The sequence below is a fragment of the Zonotrichia albicollis genome, chromosome 8 (genome assembly GCF_047830755.1).
Source record: "Zonotrichia albicollis isolate bZonAlb1 chromosome 8, bZonAlb1.hap1, whole genome shotgun sequence".
Lineage (NCBI taxonomy): Eukaryota > Metazoa > Chordata > Aves > Passeriformes > Passerellidae > Zonotrichia > Zonotrichia albicollis.
The window spans coordinates 38,264,734-38,272,814 of record NC_133826.1 but is presented as its reverse complement, the minus strand read 5'-3'; positions in this window follow the sequence as shown (position 1 = coordinate 38,272,814).

Genomic DNA, 8,081 nt, shown 5'->3' with positions numbered 1-8,081 from the left:
AGCCTGTCTTGCAGGAGAGGAGTTCCTGCAGCCTTTGCTTTCTGAATGATAGGATTGTTCTCATGAAGGAGCAGGCTAGGAGTCGTTAAAACTGAAGATCATGGACAGAGACTCTAACTAATTAAAGTTAGATTGTGGCATGTTTATTAACACCGGCGGGTGGCACCAGAGCCGTCCCTAAAAGGCGTGACCGCACTGTCCAAGGTTCTTTGCCCTCTCTTTATTTCCCAAGATCTTACATACAATACATCTGCACAACCCCAGCACCTCCCATCCCTGCTCTGTATTCAAATGATGTCATTGGTCCTTCACTCCTGTGCAATTCTTCCCTTGAACTGGGTCAATGGTCTCGAAGTGGGTCAGTGGTCTTTATCAGGTCTCTGTGACCCTCTGGCACCATCCAAGGTCCCCAACTTAGTGATTGATTGACATCAAGCCCAGGTGCTAACCATTGTTCTACTCGTTTCAAGATGTTCTTATACCAGTTCACTTCCTCCACTTCCCTCTAGAAAGATGCTCCTAATGGTAAACAATAGAACAATCAGCTCCAGCTTAAGCATCTCATAGTCATTAACCTATGGTCTGCCTGTCTAACCTACATCCTGATCAATGGGAATTGCTTCTAACCCTCAGCTGAAATCTGAACTCTTTAAAATCATGCCTCAGCTATGCCCAGGGAGAAGGGGGCTGAATGAGCTGAGTAAGAACTGTAAGAGAGCTAAGCAGATGTCAGCAGTCTGTGCTCTGCTTTAAAGTGGGAAGCCAAGAGACAAAGGGCGTTTCCAGGCACCAGCACAGAGAGCTGCTGGATCAGCCTTTGGCAGGGGCTGGAGGGGTCTGGCTGTGCCTTCAGAGGGAGCTTGCACAGCCAACACCTTATGATGGCAAAGCTCAGGTTTGGCTGGTCCTGGAGGTCCCCTTCCACCAATGCCCTCACTTGGGATGTTCCCAGCCTCTGTGGGTTGAGGAGAATTCACGGAAATGGCCTCAGGGTCAGGGAATGAAGTGCAGGGCCAGCCAGGACTAGGGAGCCCAAGGTTCTGCTGGGACTCTCAGCCATGTTTCCTATTTTGTCTGCAGAAGGGAGCTGAAGGAGCCAACTCAAAAGGTCAAGGAGGAGGCAAAAGCCCTAGAGGAGGAAGACAGGAGGAAGGAGGAAGAGATGCTGAAGAAGGGAAAGAAGAGTGTCTCTGTTGGGAAGCAACCTCCAATACCAGCAAAGGGGAAAACCAAGACCCGAGAGAATATGGAAACCGAAATCCCAAAAAAGAAAACCAAAATCCCAGAGAGGAAGGAAATCAAAATCCCAGAGAAGAAGGAAAGCAAAGCATCAGAAGGGAAGAAAATGAAAGCATCAGAGAAGAAGGACACCAAAGCATCAGAGAGGAAGGAAAGCAAAATCCCAGAGAAGAAGGAAGCCAAAATCTCAGAGTAGAAGGAAGCCAAAGACCCAAAGAAGGGGGAACCCGAAGCCGTCAAGAAGGGGGGAACTGAAATCCCAAAGGACTAAGCTAAGATGGAGAAGAACTCTTTGTTCATACAACTCATTTTACACAGTTTAACAGACCTTGTGTGCACCTTTAGTTCGTTCATAGATTTCTTACTATTGGTTAATAAAATAGATTTTACTTGTGCATCTAATCTCTCTATTGTATTGTTTACGTCTTCACTGATTCTCATGGGACAAATCCCTTGTTATTCCAGGTGCGTTTGTTTTTCACCCTCAGAATAGAATGGTCACAAAGTCTCATTCTCAAAATAGCTTCACATGGGAACTTGTAACTGCTTAGTTGCACTCAGAAGAGATGATAGGCCAGCTATTGATATGGCCGAACAAGGCTTCATGTCAAAAGGCCTTTCTTTTATCATTATTCTACCTGTCTATGACATCTCCCGTGGTGTCCTTGGACCCAAATTGTCACAACTGACCCATGGTTCCATGAGGTTCCCCAGTGTCACCGTGGTGTCCTTGGACCCACATTGTCACAACTGACCCAAGGTTCCATGAGGTTCCCCTGTGTCACCATGGTCACTGTCAGAGGCTGGATGAGATCAATGTCCTGAAACACCGTGGGATGAGCTGTCACTCAGTCACACAGTGGGGACAGCACTAACCCAGCCCTGATTGCCTGTGCGATCAGAAATCCCACCTGGGGGAGTCTCACAAGGGCCCGGGGGCTTAAAAACACAGAGCACAAGGTGAGCCCCTGGTATGGACTCTGCCTTCTCCTGGGGTTTGTGTCCCACCCACACTGGAACCCTAGGAGCTGTTAGTCATATGTGTGTCTTTCTATAGAGCTTCTGTCTTTCTGTCTCTCTCTTTCTTCTCCTTCTAATGCTCTTTGTATGGAACATTTTTGGATACCCTAACAGCTTACGTGTTTTCACGTTTCCAGGATAAATGGGCTAAGTTAATGAAGTTACTGCTATGATAAGTGTTTTATGTGTAATTTGATATTGCATTAAATACTCTTCCAAAGTTCTTGATTTTTTGCACTTTGCCAGTAGAATTTTGTGTCATTTTGACCTCTTACGAATATCTGCCTGGTGTTTCTCCTGTGCACCAAACTCAAGTAAAGGTGGTAGATGAATTGGTGAGTTGGCACACAAACCCCGAACGGAGCTCCGGGTGCATGGAGAATCGGGGCGGTGTGAGTCGCGCACAATCCCTGCAGTGGGGGGACACGGGTCCCTAGCGGGGTTTAGGGTGCCCCAAGTCCAGCAGCAGCACTGAGTACACCCAAGAGGGCCTCAGTGCCCAGGGTGGGACGGCGGTGCTGGGGGTTCAGCGTGCCGCGGGTCAGGTAGAAACCTTAAACCCACTGGAGGCCCCTGGGGGGATTGGGGTCACAGGGCAGGGCAGGGCTGGGCTTACAGGGCAGGGCAAGGCTGGACCTGCCCCTTCCTCCCCCACACACAAAATGTTTAGAGCCAACAATCTCATCTGGTCTGTCACAACAGGCAATGCTGGAGGTGAAATCCCAATTGTGGCCATTGGCACCTGGCTGAGAAGGACAGTTCTTTTCCATGGGAAGGAAAGCACAGAGCATCAAGGTTTGGAAGGCAGGTAGGTGAGAGCCTCACTAGGCCAAGGTCAGCTAGACATGTCAGTAATAGCAGATTTTGGATTTAGGGAATTTTGGAGGTGGAAACGCAATCTCGGCCATGGGCACCTGGAGAAGCAGGACAGTTCTTTCCCATGAGAAGGAGAGTATGGAGCCTCACCCAGTGTTTTGGGGACAGATGAGAGGTGACCCTTGTGAAACTACTGCCAGCCAGAGTTGTCCTGGCAATATTCCGATGGGAAGAATTCCTGGATATAAGGAACTTTGGAGGTGAAATCCCAATTCTGGCCATAGGTGCCTGGAGCAGAAGGACATTGCTTTTCCATTGGGAAGGAAAGCACAGAGCCCCAGTGTTTCAGCAGCACATGAGAAGTGAACCTCAAGGTGCAAAGGTCACCTGGACCAGTCAGGCAGTCCATGGGAAGCCAAACCAGTCAGAGCTGTTCTGTGTTCCCTTGGTTTTATGGGGCTCCATAGTGTCACACTGGTGCGTTGGATCCATGGGGTCCCACAGTGTCACAGTGCCCCCAGGTGTCAGATGGTCCTACAGTGTCACAATGGTCCCAAGGATTCCATGAGCCCTTGCAGTGTCACAATGGTCCCTGTGGCTTCCCAGGCCCCACAATGTCACAGGACTTCTCTGTTCCATGAGGTCTGCAATGTCACAATGGACCTTTGGACCCTGGGGCTTTGCTGTGTCACAATGGTCTCCTTTGGCTCCACAGTGCCACAATGGACCATTGATGACAGGAGGCCCCTCTGTGTCGCCCTGGAGCTTTGGTTCCATGCAGCCCTGCAGTGTCACAATGGTCTCCTTTGGTTGCCCAGTGTCACAATGGACCACTGATGACATGAGGCCCTGCTGTGTCACAATGGACCTTTGGTTCCATGCAGCCCTGCAGTGTCACAAAGGCCTCTTGGTTTCACGAGGCCCCACAATACCACAGTGGTCCTCCCAGGGTCACAATGATCTCACTGGTTCCTTGAGGCCTCACAGTATCACAACGCTTGACTTACTCCATGGGGCGTCATAGTGTCACAATGGTCTCCATGAGTGCCCTGTCACAATGGTCTCTGTGATTCCATGGTGACCCTCAGTGTCACAGTGGCCCCTTGGTTCCATGAGGCTGTAAAATGTCTTAATTGTCTTTGCATGGTTCCACGAGGCCATGCAATGTCACAATGAACCTTTGGTTCCATGGAGTCCCACAGTGTCACAATGGCCGCTTGGTTCCATAACACCACAAAGTGTCATAATGGTCTCCACAATTCCATGTGGCCCCGCGGTGTCACAATGGACTCTTGGTTTGATGGGGCCTCTCAGTGTCACAATGATCTCTACATTCCATGGAGCCACACAGCATGAGTACAGTCCCCTTGGTTCCATGAGGCCCAGCAATGTCAAAGTGCTCTCCATGATTCCATGAGGCCCCGCAGTGTCACAATGGTCCCTTGGTCTCACAGGGCCCCACAGTGTCACAATGGTCCCTTGGTTCCATGGGCCCTGTGCTGCTGCATTCCCCCCTCCCCTTCTCAGGCCGCCCTGCCAGCTGAGAAATGCTCCTTGGGCCTCAGCCTTGGCCAACTGCCCCTGGGCTCAGCTCCTCTGCAGCTCATCACAAACACTGTCTGCTCCAGGCACTGCTGCTGCCCAACCAGCTCCTGGTTCCTTTAGCAGCAGCCCTGGGAACTCTTTTTGTTCCCTCAGTGGCACAACATCCCTGTTCTCACACTGCCAAAGAAAGCTGTTGGTGCCAAGTGTGGCCAGGATGAGCCATTGCTGGGACTGAAGGCCCTCTCTTGGGGCCCTGCAAACAGCGCTCCAAAAGGAGCCCTTGGAGCTCTCCTGGGCCAGCGACTCCCTCTGAGTGGGGCCTCTCCCAGCTGGGAACTCTCCTGTTTGCTGTACTCGGGTATCCCTGAACAATGACGGAGCCTGGGCCGATCCCCCCACTCCTCCAGGCTCAACCCTTCACGCGCTGGGGAGATGCCAAAGGATCCACAGGGAGCATTCCCTGCCCTCAGGGGAATTGCTCACAGGTGCCTTGCACTGACTCTGTGTCTGTGCACACAAAGGAATGCCTGTGCTGGGGAAATGTGGCAAAAATTCTGTTCTCTGTGGGGCTTGAGTGCCTTGGATAGCTGAGTCAGTCAGGCCTGTAAGTGAGGGTAAATCACAAGGTCTAAGGGAAGTTAAATTCTGCCAATAGTTTTTCTTTTGCTAAGTTGTAAGTTTAATATAAATTATTAGCTGTGTTAAGTATTGTTAAGTGTTATGCCTCTTAAAAATTGCTATGTCATAGGTTTTAAGTTAGGTTAAATACTGTTAAGTGCTGTTCTTTTGCTAAACAATGATGTTTAAGGGATAAGTTAAGATATAAGTTCAGTCCTGTACATTTGAACTCTGTTCAACTTTAGGCCGTATTCATTTTATCCTTGCCCTAGCTGGCCTTGTGTCTCACACACACACAGGGACAGTTCTCAGTTCATTTCTGGTTTGATTGCTTGGATATTGTTTGGTTTTGTTTTTGCTTTGTTTCCTTGGTGTGCCTGAAGTGTCCAGTCAGGAGCAGAGTGACTCTTGCCAAGGAACTTTGTGCTGCTGTCCCTTAATGTTAAATCTGGTTTTTGCTGATACCTTGCTGGGGATTTTTTCAGCGCTCTCAGCCCCTCGTTTGTAACAGGGTGAAGGAGCCCTGGCCCAGGCTCTGGCCCTGGGGAACACGGGGACGCTGCCGGGGGGTCCCTGTCCCCCTTTTTCCCCCCAGGGCCGCGGCCCCCCATCCCCGTGTCAGGCTCTGGGATCGATCTCGTGGAACATCCTCTGGGGGAGGCTGTGGGATCCGGGGAGACAGGGGGCCCAGGGGGACAGGGGACCCCGCCGTGCACGAGCAGGGTTGGACTGCTCTGGGGGGAGCTGTGAGGGGGGCTGGGGCAGAGTGACCTCCCCAGTGACCTCACACAGCCCTGTGATGTCACACAGCATCCTGTGATGTCACACAGCTATCTGTGATGTCACATTGCCTCCTGTAATTTCACACAAACACTGTGATACCACAGCCCACTCTGGGATGTCACACCACATCCTTGTGATGTCTCAGAGCCAGCACTGGGATATCACTCTCTGATGTCCTACAGCTATGCTGTGATGTCACAGAAGACTCTGTGATGTCAAAAGGTCACTAAGTGATGTCAGTGTCTGTTCTGTGGTGTCACAGCCAGCTCTGTGATGTCACAAAATCCTGTCTGTAATGTCATACTGACACTTTGTAATGTCACAGCACACACTTTGACCTCACAGGCAGCTCTATGTCATACAGCCATGACATTAAGCCACAGCCGGCTCTGTGATGTCACAGAATCTCCTCTATGATCCGGTAGCTGCTCAATGACCTCACAATCCAAACCCTGTGATGTCATAGCCCAATTTGTGATCTCACACAGCCCACTCTGGGCGGCCACACAGCCCCTTGCTGACATCACAGCTGCTCTGTGCCTCTATGACACAGCCACAGAGGTGCTGCTGTGACACAGCCCCCTCTGGGACATCCCACAGCCCCTGCCAGTGCTGAGCCCCTGTGAGCTCTGTCTGTGCCCTGCTGGTGTCCCTGAGGGGCCCTGGCAGTGCCCCAGCCCTGCTGGGCTGTGCACAGGAGCTGCTCCTGGCCAGAGCTGTCTCTCTGCAGCACTGCCCTTGCCAGGAGCTGCCTCTGGGCCAGGAGCCCGGCTCAGCTCAACAGCACAGACACAGCACAGGGACTTTAATGACCCTCTGGGGCTTTGGTGCTCTTTGCATCAGACCCAGTCCCTCAGAGAGGGCTCAAAGAACTTCTCAAGAATTCAATGTAAGATCGAAACACTGAAATTTCTTGTACTTTCAGTACATTCCTGTGAGGCACAAGACTGACAAAGTATCACCAGGTTCAAGGTAGAGGAGAGAACTGGTGGCAGTGATGACAGGTGGGGACAAGCAAGGGAAAGGTGTCTCTGATGCTAAGCAAAGCTGTGCCTCTGTCCCTGAAGGCTGTCGGCATCCCCCGGCTGCCCCACCTGGCTGGCCCCTTCCTTTGCTGACAGCTCTGCCTCCTGCCTGACTCTGCCTGCCCACACAGAGCCTGGGGCTGCTTCAGGCTCCTTCTGGGGGACATGCTGCACCACAGCCCTGTCCTGGCAGGGAAATTCCTTTCTCCTGCTGTCCAGTCTGGGCCTCCCCAGGTGCCCTTGGCATTAATATTTTCTTTCTCAGGCTGTTTTCTACTATGCGAAAAGGATCCACCATCTCTGAAACCACCCTTCAGTCCCTCCCAGGGCTCTCCTCTGCTGTCCTCAGTCTCCATCCCACTGAACACAGAGCTCCTGTGTCCCTATAGAGTTGTCAAGTGCTTGAGGCCAGGAGCAACTGAACAAGAGGGACAGTTCTTTTCTATAGGAAGGAAACCACAGAATCCCAGGGTTTGAAGGCAGATGAGAAGCAGTCACCAGAAGCCAAGGCCAACCAGTCTTGTCTGTCCTTGCAGTTTTTGTCTTACAGTAATCCTTAGATATTCAGGGAGTTTTGGGGGTGGAATTCCATTTCAGACATGGGTTCCTGGACTGGAATGACAGTTCTCCATAGGAAGGAAAGGGTGGAGCCCCAGTGTTTCAAAGGCTGATTAGAGGCAACCCCAAGGAGGCCAAGGCCAGCCAGACATGTTGTCAGGGAAGAATCCTTGGACAGAATTTGGCAGGCCAAACCCCACTTTTGTCAATGGGCAACTGGACAAGAGGGACAGTTCTTTTTCCATAGGAAGGAAAGTACAGAACCCCAGTGTTTCAAAGGCAGATGAGAGCTGGCCCTCAGGAAACCAAGGGAACCTGGACAGTCCTGGCAGCTTTTGTCTGGGAGCTATCCTTGGATATAAGGAATTTTGAAGGTGGATTCTCAGTTTTGGCCATGGATGCCTGGACTTGAAAGATGTCTTTCTCAATGGGAAGAAAAGCATAGGCCCCCAGTGTATTGAAGACAAGGCCAGCCAG